The sequence below is a fragment of the Oryctolagus cuniculus genome, chromosome X (assembly GCF_051225735.1).
Source record: "Oryctolagus cuniculus isolate XC-2025 breed Fujian yellow rabbit chromosome X, ASM5122573v1, whole genome shotgun sequence".
In the NCBI taxonomy this organism is placed as follows: domain Eukaryota; kingdom Metazoa; phylum Chordata; class Mammalia; order Lagomorpha; family Leporidae; genus Oryctolagus; species Oryctolagus cuniculus.
In genome coordinates this window covers 9,324,622-9,342,047 of record NC_142888.1, presented here as the reverse complement: position 1 = coordinate 9,342,047, position 17,426 = coordinate 9,324,622, and the positions used below count along the sequence as shown (strand labels likewise).

General features: G+C 41.3%; 1 protein-coding gene, 1 long non-coding RNA gene and 1 pseudogene across 2 annotated transcripts in view; 1 reads left to right on the top strand and 2 right to left on the bottom strand.

Annotated features, from left to right (window-relative positions):
- Positions 1-17,426, bottom strand: part of PTCHD1 (patched domain containing 1) — a 178,460-nt gene that overhangs the window by 33,232 nt on the left and 127,802 nt on the right. The gene's annotated exons all lie outside the window — the stretch shown is intronic.
- LOC149119548 (uncharacterized) overlaps positions 1-17,426 on the top strand; it is a 117,749-nt gene that overhangs the window by 50,505 nt on the left and 49,818 nt on the right. The window lies entirely within an intron of this gene.
- LOC138847694 (dnaJ homolog subfamily B member 9 pseudogene) lies at positions 1,645-3,481 on the bottom strand (annotated as a pseudogene).

Below are 17,426 nucleotides of genomic sequence, written 5' to 3'. Positions count from 1 at the left end.
TGCGACCAATTGGGGAGTGAACCAGCAGGTGGAAGACCTCTCTTTCTCTCTCTCTCTGTGTAACTCTGACTTTCAAACAAACAAATAAATCTTTTAAAAAAAACCAGCAAATTCACTCTTGAGTGGAACAGAAGTTCCTTCTAGTTATTTCATTATTTTTTTACAATTATATGTTTGTTTCATAAATAGTGTTTTTTTGTGTGTGTAAGATATGAGCAGGAATTCAAATGTTTAGCTACTTGTCCTGATACAAGTTATTATAAAATTTTTTCTCCCACTTATTTGAAATGTCACTTTTGCCACAAAGTAAATTTTCCTGGTAAGCTAATATATATACTGCTTAACCAAGCAAACTATCCTCAATAATAAACCTTCTAAATATTTTCTGGCACTTTTGAAACCAACAAATTAGATGATGGTTAAACATAATACTCAACTATTTATTACAAGCAAGTTTCTTGGTGTCTTCATTAATCAACAAATGATTATCCTATCTGTTGTGTTTTGAGAAACCCCTACAGCTGAATATCTTTTAAAATATTCTAAAATTCAGGCCTTCCTGCATGTTATTACTTGGAATTAGTTGTCTCTATCCATTACTTTTTAATTTCTTTTTTTAAGTAGGTTGTAAATGTTTATATTTCTCTCACACACAATGTTGTATGTGACATTTACTAGTTTTAATATGTGTCTATAGGACTACTACTCAAATGGAGTATAATGTGGAAAGTGTAGAACTAAAGAAATAAGTCTATCTGAAAACAGAAGCACACATTTTTTAGGATTTAAAAATATTGCACATAACGAAGTTGCCCAGAAATTATTGGCTGGTTTTACAGAGTGAGGTATTAGTCAATCTCTGTATAAAGATGAATGCAAAGTAGAGGAACTACACATACACAAGAAAATACATAAATTCCAGTTAAAACCTAGAATGCCAACAACTAAGAAAGAAATGTGAAAAGGTGTGTAAATAGCCATGATTTCAGCATTATAAAATCATTAGCCATGGACCAACCGCATAACTATCTCTTGGCAATATTTCCTAAGTTTGCAACTTTTTTCAGCCTAAACGATAAGGGGCAATGCAATCATTTACTTTATCTCAGTTCTACTATAGAAAGGCATGGTTCTGTGGTAAATAAGAAACCTTACCTTTCTAAAGCTTTCATTGGCAATTAACCAAAATACTGCTCTCTTTTGCCGACTCAATTATACAGTTCCATGTACATTTAGTAACTCACATCACAGATGCTACAGAGCATGCAATTAAAAATTAGCAAAGGTTTCACAGCGGAAATCACTCAAGTTTACACAATTGAAATGTGCAGTAACTTTGAAAGTTTAGTCCAATATGTTATTAGGCAAACTCAGTTCTTTTTTTGGTAATAAAACTGGACACATTAACATGTAGGAAAAAAGGACCAAGCAAAATTATATCTTTTTAGAAAGAAAATTTCCTAATCAGTGAAACTAATAATTATATTTTCTCTACTGCTCAATGTTGAATTTTTCAAAAACAATCTAAATATATTTAGCCACCATATCAAATCGCTTAAACTAAGTGAAATCATACACTTGTCAAAAATAGTTCACAGAAAACTGTTTTGCCTTAAAGATACTGAGGAGGTCAACTAGCTGAATTTAATTAAAACAGAAAAAGAATGAACTATTTTGTCCTAAACAGTCAACGTATGTGGTAACCATATTTCCTCTTCATTGAGTGACAGTCCTGCAGTGCTGGCTTGATCCGTGGAACCTATTTCCAGTCTGTACTGTGTGCTGATTTGTGGTGTCAAAGCTACTAAAAGAAAACATTTTCTCCATGTATTCAAACAGTCTACCTCGGAAAGAAAACTCCTGGCAATGATGCCTTTGCCTGCTGGAACCATCCTGCTGTGTCTGGAAGTGATTTTCAAAATACTTTCTGTACAGTTTTGGTTTTGACCAAAAATTTAAGTAAGTCATCAACATTGAAGTTAAATGATTGCTCAAAAGGACTTCCACTACCTCTCTGGCCTTTACCATTAATGAAAGCGGTGTGTCCAAGTGTATCATACTCTTTTCACCTGTTACCATCTGAGAATAAGTTTTTGCAATCTCTCTGAATTTTGCTTCAGCATCAGGGCTCTTATTTCTGTCGTGATACTTTACGGCCAGTTTGTGAAAAGCCTTCTTGATTTGGCGCTGTGATGCTGACTTTGGCTCACTTGAGATAACATAGTAGCTTTTTGAGGCCAGAATTGTGGGGAGCAGCCCGGACTGGACTGAGTTACTGGAATTAAGACTTATTCTATGCATCTGCTCTCCCACAATATGGCGCTGGGAGAGAAGTAAACAGCTTCCGCACAGCTGCCTCCAGTTCAACCAATAAGCTGTAGGACTTGCTCCTGATTGGAGAGCAGCGTACTCGGCGTGTGGGCAGCCGAGTTGGGATTGGCGGAGGAGGACTATAAAGGAGGAGAGAGACGGCATGCACCAGGAACATCTAAGGGGAACATCTAAGGGGAACACCTGTGCAGCCCCGAGAGAGCCGGCCGGCGGTGTGCCGCTCCCCTGCGGAAGTGGGGAATGTGGCCAGGGGGAACTGCCCTTCCACGGAGGTGGAAGGGATAGTAGCCAACCTGGGAAGAACCAGCAGCAAACCCGGGGAGGGCCGAGCAGACGAAAGAACAGCGCAGGGTCCTGTGTCGTTCCTCCACGAAGAGGGGGAGCGACATAATGGTGCCGTGACTCGGATATGAAGCCTAGGCAGGGTTTAGTGTCGTTCCTCCACGAAGAGGGGGAGCGACAAGAATTAGCTCTGTTATCATCAAAATGCAGATTGCAAAGATGAAAACTGACTGGTGAACAGCTATTTCTAATATCCCGCACTCTCTTATGGCTGCTGCTCTTTGACACGGTGGAGGCACAGGTGAAGCTGATGAACAGCTCTGTTTGGCTTTGAGGGCCTGGCCCATCACCTTGGCCTTGCGACCTACTGGAGCCGGCGCACGCCCCACTGCTGCTGGTACCTGGACCTCATGCTCTGTCAGCTGCAGCAGCAGCATTCTCTCAAACTCACTCTGCTCTCTCAAACTCACTCCGCTCTACGTTTTAATTTATTTTTGTTCCTGTTATTGTTAGTTATATTTTATCCAGCTATAGAAATAATACAGTTTGCATAAATTGAACCTTGGTCACTTTTGAGATACCAAACAGTTGTGTGAGTCTATTTTTATGTTTGAATACTGACTATAGATATGACTGATATAATCTTTTGTAATTTGAATTTTAATATTTTTCCTTTCTATTAACCAAAGCCTTATTGGTACACTAGGTCCAACAGGTTTATTATGCTCCCTCATATATATATCAAAGAACTCATTATTATGACCAGCATTTTGGCCAGAGACATTTTATATTAAAGTACTGGTTTTCAATCTTGTCTGCACATCTGAATCACCAGAGAATTTGTAGAATTCTGATGCCCAGACCATAGCCAAGGCAAATTAAATCAGAACCTCTGGGGATGGGACTTCAGTATCTTTAAAAGTTTCTCCAGGGGATTCTAATATACAGCTGAGGTAGAGAAATACGGAACTAAAGGGACTTGGAATCCTAAAAGGTCGTGCAGAATTATTCTGTACAGAATTTTTGAAAATCTGAATTCTGATATACAATATTTTAAGGTTGCTTATGGTTCAGTTTATAGTTATGTTTTCTTCCACTCTGTGTCTATTATTTTCTAAAATTCATGTGCGTGTTTTTCATGTCTCTTCAATTCTGTCATAAGCATCTTGAAGGTAGGCAAATTGTTTCTCTTTATTTGGGACTCCTATAGAATTAATCATGAAATTACTAAAGTGGTGAATACACTGATTATCTTCAGTCCAAATCTATGTTGTGTTCTGTATGCACAAACACTATTAGGACACTTGTTCATTCACTCAAATTTACTGAATAATTTACTCTGCTCCTGTGGCTTTATTATACTTTGATGGTTTCCAAAATATGTCTCTAGGTATGACCTATCCTCTGAAATCTAGACATAAAAATGTAAATTCAAATGCCTACTTAACATTGCCCTTTTGTCCTATAATAGGATTCTCAAATTTAGCATGTCCAAATGAGAACTCTTGATTTACCTTTCCAAAAATAGTTTTCACTCAAACTTTGTCTAGTAAAGGGCACCAATACCCACTCATTTTCTTTGACCAAATTCTTGATTCCTTTTTTTTTATTTGACAGGTAGAGTTATAGACAGAGAGAGAGACAGAAAGGTCTTCCTTCCATCCCTTCTATTGGTTCACTCCCCAAATGGCCACTACGGCTGGCGCTGCACCGATCCAAAGCCAAGAGCCGGGTGCTTCTTCCTAGTTTCCCGTGTGGGTGCAGGGACCTAAGCACTTGGGCCATCCTCCACTGCACTCCCAGGCCACATCAGAGAGCTGGACTGGAAGAGGAGCAACTGGGACCAGAACCCAGTGCCCATATGGGATGCTGGCACCACAGGTGGAGGATTAACCAAGTGAGCCACGGCACTGGCCCCAAATTCTTTTCTTATTAGCACAACCTCATCCAAACTGTTAACAGGTTCAGTCTACTCTACATTCTAAAGCTGAGCACTGCTTAACCATCCCCACATCTACTACCCTTGTTTACCAGGGTTTATTAGCCTTTGGACTTTTGTGACATATAGGGAAAACAGCCCTTGCTCTAATGACAACCATTTTTGTTACTGTATTTTTTTCAATCTGAACAATTATAAGTGGGTGGGCCAAGGAATGTGAGTGACTAATTCCTCTGGAAGGCTCAGACAACCCAGGATATGACCCAAGGAAAAAGTAGGGGAATAATAGAGGAGTGTGGGGCCTCTAACTTGTTGTGGAGTGGTACATTATCACATGTATCCTTTCTTGAGATGGTGCAAGGTTGCATGTCTAGGTATGTTTATGTAAGGAGATACTCTGTCCTGCATTGCTCCAGGATTCAAATAGGAGATCTGGAATCTCCGCATTTATCTAAAGTTCTCTTATGAGTTACTATAGGTTTAGTTTGAATAGCCCGCCCCCACCCCCGTTTTATATGATCCACTTGTGTTATGTTTGCACGAATAACTGAATATCATGTCTTACTTGTCCAAACCTCAACTAGATTACTCTAATAGCCTCCTAACTTGTCTCCTTGTTTCTACTCTTAATTTCCTATAGTCTAGCAGCCAGAATTATCCCTTTAAAATATACCTATCACTTTCTAATCCAAACTCTTCAATGATTTACCATCATGCTTAAAATTAAATGTAGTCATTACAATTGCCTACATGAACCAGTCTAGCTACCTCTATGATATCATTTCTACTACTTTTCCTCTTTGACTCTTTTGGTCTCCTTGCATTTCCTCAACCACATCAGGAACACTCCCTCCTCAGAGTCTATGTATTTCCTATTCCTTCTTCTTCAGGTACTCTTCCCGCAGATACCTTACATGGCTTACTCCGTCACTTTGTCCAGATCTCCGCTCAAATGCCAATTTCTTAGGGGACCCTAGTTTGACATCCTATGTGAATTAGCATCCTCCCCTTGCCAAAGCCAATCTGTTTTTATTCTCTTACCCTGCTTTCGTTTTTCTGTTTTGACCTCTGACATTATATGTATTTATGTGTTGCTTGTCTGCCACTGTAGAATGTAAGCACTCTAGAGGGAAGGGACTTTGTTTCTTTTATTTACTGTTGTACTCCCAGAGCTGAGAACATTTGCTTAGCACATAGTGGTTCCTATTTTTTATATAAAAGGAACACACTTCATATAGTTTTTTTTTTTGACAGGCAGAGTTAGACAGTGAGAGAGAGACAGAGAGAAAGGTCTTCCTTCCATTGGTTCACCCCACAAATGGCCGCTATGGCTGGCGCTACACCAATCCGAAGCCAGGAGACTGGAAGAGGAGCAACTAGGACAGAATCTGGCGCCCCGACTGGGACTAGAACCCCGGGTGCTGGCGCTTCAGGTGGAGGATTAGCCAAGTGAGCCATGGAACCAGCTCATGTATACAGTTTTAAGAACATAATGATGCTTCTCACTCTACCCTCCCTCCCCCTCCTTTTCTTATTTTTATTTTAATTTTCATAATGACATACTTTCAGTTTTCTTTATAATCACAAACTTAACACTCCACTAAAATAAATACAGAATTCAACAAGCAGTAAGTAGAAAAACCACTGTTCCTCAAGAGTATAGACAAGGATCATGAACAATAATCAAATCTCAAAATGTCAGTTTCACTCATTTATATTATCTTTTTTGTACTCTGTGTATTAGTTACCATGAATCAGGAAAAACATGATATTTTTCTTTTTGATGACTGCTTATTTCATTAAGCATAATGGTCTTTAGTTGCATCCATTTTGTTGTGAAAGACATCTTTATTTTTTATGGCTAAGTAGTAGTCCATAGTGTATATATACCACAATTTCTTTATCCAGTCATCCATTGATAGATACGTGGATTGATTGCATATCTTAGCTTTCATGAGTTGAGCTTCAGTAAGCATGGTGGTACAGATAATTCTTTCATATGCTGATTTCCTTTTGGTAAATTCCCAGGAGTGGGATGGCTGGGTTATATGGTAGATCTATTTCAATTTCTGAGGAATTCTCCATTCTGTCTTTTTAAGAACCCTTTATTTTTGAGAGGGAGAGAGAGCAAGTAAGCATTCACATCATTGGTTCACTTCCTAAATGCCCTCAAAGGCAAGGGCTGGCCTTAGCTGAAGCTGGGAGCTGGGAGCTGGGATCTGGGACTCAATCCAGGTCTCCCATGTGGATGGCAGGTACCACTTGAGTCATCACTGCTGCCTCCCAGGGTCTGCATTAGCAGGAAGCTGGAGCCAGGATCTGGGTATTGAATTCACTTTAATTGGGTCATGGCATCTTCTTAAAATAATGATTTACTTATTTATTTGAAAATCAGTTATATAGAGAGAGGGATGGGTGGATGGAGGGAGGTAAACACACACGTACACACAGGGGGAGAGAGAGAAAGAGGAGGGAGGGAGGGAGGGTGGGAGGGAGGGAGAGAGAAAGAGAAAAAGGGAGAGAGAGGGAGAGTTTTTCCATGTGGTGGTTCACTCCTCAGATGGTCGCAATGGCCAGGGCTGCTGCAGGCTGAAATCAGGAGGCAGGAGCTTCATCTAGGTCCCCCACGTCAGTGGCAGGGGCCTAAACATTTGGCCCATCTTCCGCTGCTTTTCCTAGGTAGTTAGCAGGGAGCTGGATTGGAAGTGTAACAGCTGGGACATGAACTTGTGTCCATATGGGATGCCAGTGCTATACACAGCGGCTTTACCTGCTAAGCTATAATGCCAGCCCCAGGTCATGGCATCTTAAGGGGCATCTTCACCACTAAGCTAAACACCTATCCCCCATCTGGTTCTTAATAAATATTCGTTAATGGAGAAAAGGCACTGAGCTGTGTAATCCATGTAACGTAAAAGTAAGACATGGAATCATGGTATGCTGATAAAATATTTAACAACTAGTTTTTCAGGGTGAAAATGAAGCCAGAATTAGTAGCATTTGCTTGTTTCCACAATGTAGTCATGCCCAGCACCCCTCATCTCAAGCCACCAACCTGACATCATTAAATGTAGAGTTGGGAAAAGATGCATATTTGGTTCTCAAGGGCTGTTACAAACTGCTTTCAGCAATGCTACATGGAATTTAGTGGGAGAGATAAGGTATACTTAAAAATACAATCCATGACAAAACAGAGTAAGTGTTGAGAGACATGAGTAAATCAAAAGGTCTGAGAATTTCAAGAAGGGTACTCTTTTTTTCCTTCCTGGGAGTTTGCACATTGGTGCAAGGACTAGTCTCCAGTGTGTTGAGGAGCTTAAGAATTTCTCAGTTTACCTGAGCGAAGGGAGACTGCTATTTTATGCAGGGGAATCATGCTAGGATTTCTGGAACAAGCTCCACTTGAGCAGAGCCCTTAAGGAAGTGAGAGGGCAAGGCATGTGAGTATCTGCAGGAAGAGCAAAGAAATGAAGTGGGGCCCTTGGAAAATGATTTTCTATAACTACATTAGCTAGGCTAGTTTTACTATGAGTAAAACAGCATTAATTCAAAATGGCATAAATAATAAGAAAAATATAATATCTCACATTTTGAAAAGCTCAGAGGTAGGAGCATAGGGCTGGCTCAGTTATGCCATCAGAACCTCGCTTTCCATCTTCCTGTACTTGCACCCTCAGTATGCTAGCTTTTCCCTTGAGATTTGCTCTCCTGATAGTACCAAGATGGCTGCCTTAATTTCCTGGAGTATATACAGACACAACAACATCCACTAGAAGAGAAATGTTTCCTCATGGTTCTGGGGCTGTTTAGTATGAAAAAGTTCAATTTTTCAGAGAAATAGAACAATATAAAAATAACCTGGGGCCGGCACTGTGGCGTAGTGGGCTAAGCCTCTGCCTGCAGTACTGGCATCCCATATGGGGGCTAGGTCGGGTCCCGGCTGCTCCACTTCTGATCCAGCTCTCCCTATGGCCTGGGGAAGCAATAGAAGGTGGCTCAAGTCCTCCGGCCCCCACACCCATGTGGGAGACCTGGAAGAAGCTTCTGACTCCTGGCTTCAATTCAGCCCAGCTCTGGCTGTTGTGGCCAACTGGGGAGTGAACCAGCTGATGGAAGACTGACTCTCTCTCTCTCTCTCTCTCTCTCTCTGCCTCTGCCTCTGCCTCTGCCTCTCTGTAACTCTTCCAAATAAATAAATAAATAATCTTTTTTAAAAAAGAGAAATAACCTATATCTAAAATGTATATGTAATAATTGTTAGCATTTCTTTAAAGATTTATTTATTTTATTAGAGAGACAGGGTTACTGGGGAGAGGGGAACCAGAGAGATCTTCCCTCCACTGGTTCACTCTCCAGAAAGGCTTAAGTGGCCAGAGCTAGGCTGGTCTGAGGCCAGGAGCCAGGAGTTTCTTCCAGGTCTCCCACATGGTTGTAGGGGCCCAAATACTCCCAGGCATGTCAGCAGGGAGCTGGATCAGAAGTGGAGCAGGTGGGACTCGAACTGGTGCCCACATGCAGTGCTGGCCCCACAGGCAGTGGTTTTACCTGCTATAGCACTAGCCCCCATTGTTAACATTTTGATAATTTTTTGGTGAATAATTTTATTTATTTTTTATTTATTTATTTATTTATTTATTTTTTGACAGGCAGAGTGGACAGTGAGAGAGAGAGACAGAGAGAAAGGTCTTCCTTTGCCGTTGGTTCACCCTCCAATGGCCGCCGCGGCCGGCGCGCTGCAGCCGGCGCACTGCGCTGATCCGATGGCAGGAGCCAGGTGCTTTTCCTGGTCTCCCATGGGGTGCAGGGCCCAAGCACCTGGGCCATCCTCCATTGCACTCCCGGGCGACAGCAGAGAGCTTGCTTGGAAGAGGGGCAACCGGGACAGAATCCGGCGCCCCAACCGGGACTAGAACCCAGTGTGCCGGCGCCGCTAGGCAGAGGATTAGCCTAGTGAGCCGCGGCGCCGGCCGGTGAATAATTTTAAAGTAATTATTGATATCATGGAAATAATATATTTAGAATACATATCTAAAAGTGGTAGTTCCCTAATTAATCACATTATGATTATCAGACCTAAAAGTGAATAATTATCCCTTAATATCAACTAATGCTCCAGTCTGTATTCAAACATTAAAATTTTTCCCAAAATCTCTTTTTTGCGTTTTTAAAAATTTTTTATTGTTTGTCTTGTCATACTTTTGTGGTTATTTCTACTGAAATGTTTGTTTTAAAGATTTATTTATTTATTTGAAAGTCAGAGTTATACAGAGAGAAAGAGAGGCAGAGACAGAGAGTGAGCGAGCGAGCGAGAGAGAGACAGAGAAAGTCTTCCATCCGCTGCTTCACTCCCCAGTTGGCCACAGTATCCGGAGCTATGCTGATCAGAAGTCAGGAGACAAGAGCCTCCTCCAGGTCTCCCACACGGGTGCAGGGCCCAAGGACTTGAGCCATCCTTTACCGTTTTCCCAGGCCATAGCAGAGAGCTGGATCGGAAGTGGAGTAGCCGGGACTTGAAGGGGTGCCCATATGGGATGCCGGCACTGCAGGTGGCAGCCTCATCTGCTATGCCACAGCGTTGGCCCCCTGAAATGGTTTTTGATTTTACAAGATGTATAAAGTAAATGATATGAATACTTTGGCATATTTTTATGTTTGCCTTTTAATTTTTTTTTTTTTGGCACACAGGATCCAGCCAAGCATTATGAATCACGTATCATTATTATATGTTCTAAATCTCCTTTATTCTTTTTTTAAGATTTATTTTATTTATTTCGAAGACAGAGTTACTGAGAGAGGTGGAGCCAGAGAGAGAGAGGTCTTTCATCCACTGATTCGCTCCTCAAATGACTACAATGGCCAGCGCTGAGCTGATCTGAAGTTAGGAGCCAGGAGCTTTTTCAGGGTCTCCCATGCGGGTGCAGGGGCCCAAGGACTTGGGCCATCTTCTGCTTTCCCAGGCCATAGCAGAGAGCTGGATTGGAAGTGGAGCAGCCAGGACTTGAATTGGTGCCCATATGGGACGCTGGCACTAAAGGCTGGGACTTTACCCCACTGCGCCACAGCACTAACCCATATCTTTAATCTTGATTCTAGAATATTTTCCCTCTTCTTTCCCATAAAATTGAATTATTAAAGGTCCCAGTCTTTGTTTTCTTGAAGTATTTCTCTGACCCCTGTGTTTCCTGTACACTGTATGTTAGATGTAAACAAGGTATAGAATTCATATTAAACATCTTTGGAAGGAATACTTCCGATTTTGTGTGCTATCATATTATGTTTAAGAGGCATGTAATGTCTGTTTGCCTCATTTTCAGTGGTGTTAAAACCAGTCATGTAGTGATGTCAAAATAAGTTATTCAGCCCAAGCTCTCTATTAGAAAATAGCATTGTATAACATTTTCCCTCCTTGCAATGAGTAGATAATTTTGAGGTTGATACTTTGGCACAGATGAAACTCTGTAGTTTCCCATTAACCTTTTTACCTCATGGTTTTAGCTTCCAATGAAGATATCTGCCTGAATCAAATTATTTCATTAGAGTTTACAAAATGATATTTATTAGCTGAAATTCTTGCAGAAAAGAAAGCAACCAACCTTTTGCTTTTATCAGGTTAATCTGAAGTTCCATTTGTAGTAGTAAGGCAAGATCAGTGATTATGTCTTAAACTTTAATTGCCAATTTTTGGAGTAAGGTTTTGGTGTAATGATGATGATTAAATTTGTTTGACTTTACTTTTTAGGATTTTAAAAAAAGATTTATTTATTTTAATGTCAGAGTTACAGAGAGAAGGAGAGGTAGAGAGAAAGGAGGGAGGGAGGGGAGAAGAGAGGGAGAGGGAGAGGGAGAGAGAGAGAGAGGTCTTCCATCCACTGGTTCACTCCCCAATTGGCTGCAAGGGCCAGAGCTGCGCCAATCCAAAGCGAGGAACCAGGAGCCTCTTCCAGGTCTCCCACGTGACTGCAGGGTCCCAAGCACTTGGGCCATCTTCCACTGCTTTCCCAGGCCATAGCAGAGAGCTGGATCGGAAGTGAGGCAGCCGAGACTGGAACTGGCGCCCATATGGGATGCTAGCACCGTAGGAGGCGGCTTTACCCACTACGCCACAGTGCCGGCCCCTGGAATATTATTTTTAACTCATGGTTTTCTAACATTCTAAGTGTTTCATCTAATTAAAGTCCTTATCCTTTTGATACTGAAGTTGTCCCAACTTTGATTGAGGGGAGGCTCTTCCTGTTGGCTGTATATCCTTTGAATATGACTTCATTCATCTTTGAAAGCTTATTTACTTTCTGATAAAACAGGATGTGCCAGGCTCACTTTGCACAGTCTCTGTTTACCTTGTACATTGTTTGAAATTACACATTTCTTCCAGGAGCTGCAGAGTGCTTCTCATTAAGAATGAAGAAACGCTTCCCAGAAGCTCCCCAGCCTACTTCCATTTTCATTTCATTTGATTCCATTTCATTTCATTTCATTGATCATGCCAATTACACGCCAATTCCTAAAACACTACCTGGTTAGAGGAATGAGATGTCTATGTTTGATTTGGTGAAGCACATGCTATTTAAAGAAGGGTTTTATGAGTATACATTTTTTTTTTTAAATGATGATGAAATCAGATCAGACCTATTGTCGTGTTTAATCCCAGTGAGAGTCAAGTTGGGAATTGATAATTTCTTTTTTTTTTTTTTTTACAGAAGATCAGTTTAGTGTACATTAAGTAAAGATTTCAATCGTTTGCACCCCCATAGAAACACAAAGTGAAATATACTGTTTGAGTACTTGTTATAGCATTAAGCCTCAGTGTACAGCACATTAAGGACAGAGATCCTACATGAGGAGTAAGTGCACAGTGACTCCTGTTGTTGACTTTACAAATTGACACTCCTGTTTATGGCATCAGTAATCTCCCTATGCACCAGTCATGAGTTTCCAAGGCTATGGAAGCCCCTTGAGTTCTCCGACTCTTATCTTGTTTAGACAAGGTCATAGTCAAAGTGGAGGTTCTCTCCTCCCTTCAGAGAAAGGCACCTCCCTCTTTGAAGACCTGTTCTTTCCACTGGGATCTCACTCACAGAGATCTTTTGCCAGAGTGTCTTGGCTTTCCATGCCTGAAATACTCTCATGGGCTTTTCAGCCACATCCGAGTGCCTTTAGGGCTGATTCTGAGGCCAGAGTGCTATTTAGGACATCCGCCATTCTATGAGTCTGCTGAGTATCTCACTTCCCATGTTGGATCACTCTCCCCTTTATTTATTCTATCGGTTAGTGTCAGCAGATACTAGACTTGTTTAGTCAGAAAGGATAACGGTATGGTAGACAAAGTGGACTAAGTAGTTTATGGTTAGCAAATCCAGTGGTTTTTTTCTTGGATTAATTGAAGTCACAAGTTACACCAGTTTATCAACTTGTATTGTGAACTCTTTGTATGGATAACTACTCACAATAATTTATACAGAGGTTTCTTATTCAGGAGGGGATAACGTATGTTTACCTGGTAAGAAACAGGAATTGGATGGATTTAAAGAATACTCCCATCAGTTTTGTAGCTGGTTGTAAAAGTACACGTTATGTCTAACCATAATCTAACAGAATTAGGGCATTCTGTTTCTAGAAATAATGCTATAATTAGTACTCAAACAGTGTTTTACACTTTATGTTCTGTGTAGGTGCAAACTGATGAAATCTTTACTTAATATATACTAAATCGGTCTTCTGTATATAAAGAGAATTGAAAAAGAATCTTGATGTGAATGGAATGGGAGAGGGAGCGGGAGATGGGAGGGGTACGGGTGGGAGGGAAATTATGGGGGGAAAAAGCCATTGTAATCCATAAACTGTACTTTGGAAAATTATATTTACTAAATAAAAGTTTAAAAAAAGAAATATGTCTAATAAACACTGACACCCAACATTTTAGATTAAGGCACTCATGGATTGGAGTGCCAGCTTTTCTACCTGCTGGCTGTTTATGACCTAATCTCTCTGAGCCTCAGTTCCTGCATCTGTAAAGCAGAAAGAATAAAATGTGTTTCATCAACTAACTTGAGGCTTAACTGATAAAGCACCTAACCTAATGCATACCTTGTATTCAGTAAGCATTAATTTTAATCACAGCCCTATTCCTCCATCCCTTTTCAATTTTCATGGTTTTCTGTCACTATGCAGTTCCTCATTTCAGAGAATTTGGTTTCCAAGAATGTAGGTAATCTCTCAGTAGTTACATTTTAGATTGCATTTTAGGGAAGAACCCAAGCCCCTTTATGGGATTTAGAAAATCACTCTCTTTTATCAGCAACCAATGACTTTAGAAGTTATCTTTTAGATGAGTTATCTGTCTTTTCTATGCTAGCCCTTTTATTTTATTTTATAGGCTAGCTCTGATTAACTGTTATCTCAGAAGGGATATTTTCCAACCTTTCCCCAAATTCAGGAGCACAGCTGTTGGGAGCCTTCTTCCTTTAACATACTGACTAAAAATGACTCCCGGAAAGAGGTTTCTAATAGTGCAAAACATCCAAGTTGACAAAGGAAGCAACATAGAGCTCCCTTCTCTTAATGCATTTGGTAATTGCCCTCCACAGCTTTAGACATTCATGGGAAAGTGAATGTGCAATCAGCCTTGATTATCTGAAGCAAGTTCTCATCTGCATCAACTTTGCCCCGTCCCTTTTCTCTAATCTCACCTGCTGATTGACCAGTTCACTGTTCATTAGCAGTTTTAGAAAGATGGGCAGAAAAGAAAAAGGTTGTTACATTTTAATCAATCTGCTTCAGTTAAAAAAGTCAGTTCATATAAAATGGCTTCATCAGAGTGGAGGAGAGAGATGAGATGCAAGAGATAACTAAAGTTATGCCTTTTCATATATTGTTTGTTGATTTGATATTATTCATGATTCCCCAGACCTAATGATCGGGGCAAATTAAGAGCTGTCACTATGTTTATTTTAAAGTGTTATATAGAATGATCTCAATTGTGTGTGTATGTGTGTGTGTGAAGAGAAAGGGGGGGGAGACAAAACATCAAAATTTAATAGTGAATTTTTCTGGTAATGGAACTTTTTCATTTTTCAGTATTTTTAGAATTATCTCCAATGAGCCTCTATTACTTTTATAATAAGAATAAAAGATATTATGACAATTTTATTAAAGTGCACTTGGAAAGGTGCAGAACAAATGGTTGCAATGATTTAATATTTTGTAAGTGTATGTTAACTACAGTTGGAAGCTTTTCTAAGATTGACTAGGCAGTGCTCCTTTAGGAAGCCCATTAAATTACCTGGAGCAGACACAAGGGATATGTTAAGAACCAAAGTAGCTGAGAATTTGGTAATTTAGTATCAGCCTCAAAAATGTTTCTTGGCTGGCGCTGCGGCTCACTTGGCTAATCCTCTGCCTGCGGCGCCGGCACACCGGGTTCTAGTCCCAGTCGGGGCGCCAGATTCTGTCCCAGTTGCTCCTGTTCCAGTCCAGCTCTCTGCTGTGGCCCGGGAGTGCAGTGGAGGATGGCCCAGGTCCTTGGACCCTGCACCCCATGGGAGACCAGGAGGAGGCACCTGGCTCCTGGCTTCGGATCAGCGCAGCGCACCGGCCATAGCGGCCATTTGCGGAAGGAAGACCTTTCTCTCTGTCTCTCTCTCTCACTGTCTAACTCTGCCTGTCAAAAAAAAAAATGTTTCTTTAGATTAGATTTTTGGTCAATAATTCTGAGTCCTTTCAACCCCAAGGGTTCCATTCAACCTTCATAGCAACCTTTTTAGGAGACAGACTTTGGGAATCTAAGGGTTAATACTTTTTTTCTGGCTGCTCATTTGCCTTTTAGAGTTCCAGACATTTAGAATTGTGTCTCTTAGCCTATCTTCCTCTAGAAGCAGACCCTGAAGCAAAGATTCTGGTATAGATCATTTGAAAATGGATCCCAGGTATCTTGGCAGAGGAGTGGGGAAGTGAGATAGGGAAGAGAAGGCTGTGTTGTCAGGCCAGTTAGCACCATGGGTAACTGGAACCTGATTCCACTGGGTACACTGGGAGCCAGTTAATGATACATGTTTCAGAGCTATCCCACCCAGTCATCCATCAAGGGCTGCTTCTGGGTGCATCGGCTTCCTGCCACTTCCACACAGAGCGGACTCTCATAGCCAGAGAAAGCTCTCGGGTGTTGAACTGCAGGAGCTGGCAGTTGACAGTGAACTAGGTGCTCCCAATGGTAAGGCTTCAGGTGATACAGCCAGCTTCTGACATGTCTGCTACACTTACCCTTTCCTAGGACATTGTAGTGTCTTGTCTGCATGGGAACAGAAGCAATGGAGTGTTTCCCTGCTTGGAAATGAGGCCCTTGTTACAAACAAAAATGTCTGTTTTGTAACAGATGCCAATAAAGAGCACACTGTTGTGCTGATCACTACTGTGAGTAACTGGAGCTCAGTCCTGTTCTGGGCGTCTGAGATAATATAAAACATGCCTCGGAGTTATCCCACCCAAAGGGCAAGGAAGCTTAGGGTCTTTAGCCTCCAATTCCATCTTTCCTGCTTGAGAACTGCTGCTGGGGTAACTAGCTCCCTGGTGCTTTCTGCCTCAGCTCACACAGACTGAGAGAAAGGACTCAGGCTGAACGCTGCAGGTGCTGGCAGTGGGACACAGTAGGCATGTCTAGGAAGGGTCAGAGCCGGAAGGGTCAGAGCCAGACGGGATAGGGTCGGGCAACTGGCTGCTATCTGCTAGCAGTGTGGCCTGGAGAGCAGTTATGACAGTTGTCCCTGTGTAGGCAGGGAGGAGGAAGTAACTTTCTGTCTGATTTGCAGTGAGTAATAAGGCCTAAGGCCCAAGCTCTGGTGGTACCCATGGCTGAGCTTCCATGGACGGCAGGATGGTAGCAGAAGGGTAGCAGAGTGCAGAGCTCACATGAAGTACCCTTATAAACAGTCTGGCTCCAAGGAGGGATTAGAAAGCTGGAACACTATATTATAGTTCACTTTTGTGTCCAGTGGCTAATATGGCTTGGGCAGTCCAGATTCTGAGAGATTATTAGTGCTGAAAGGAACACTGGCATCAATTTCCTCCATACAGGGCCCCGCTGCCCCTTCTGTATCTGCTGTGTGGACTGTGAGTTGTTTAGGTCCATCTTTTCTGTTACTGGATGTCGAATGGAGCTGGGTCAAGGATTCCAGATAGTGTAGGAGCTATTAAGATGTCTTGCTTAGTAGAGCATCTGCAAGACAATTGAAACATTTTTATTGCCAAGATTCACTCACTTTTAATATTTCTAGTACATACCAGTATGCTAGTAATGTGCATCTTTCGTAGTCTCTTTCCTGTATTCTAGTCAGTATCTGATTCATATGCTTGTTGATTACTGCTACATGTTGGTTCATAAACCTGCTTGATTCATTCAGTCTGAGAAGTTTACCCACAACTACCATCAACTTCCATAGTGTGCTTGAATCTGAGAAACCAGGAAAAGGTGCATGTTGTGGAATACAAAGGCAAAGTACTGCACAGGGACTTTGGTAGAAGCTCAGTAACTTCAGCCAGCCTAGCTTTTCTGTCCAACTACGCTGTCAGTGCAGGATAAATTTTGGCGCCAAACTAATTTCATGCATATGTTTCAACTTATGTATAACGGTTTAATAGAAAACACAAGTTTCCTTTCATGACGTTAAAAAGTCTTCGATTTAATATGTGATTTTATTTTCTCTATAGGAAAAAATCCTTCTTACGCCTTCCCTAAAGAACACAGGTATCATTTTGTAATAATTATAATGATAATTCTCCAAAACGAATATTTTATAACCTTTGCTGGAAACCATTTTGTTTCATTAATCAGTTAACTGACCAAGTCATTCTATCAACAAGTACACATTGAGCTCCTACTGCA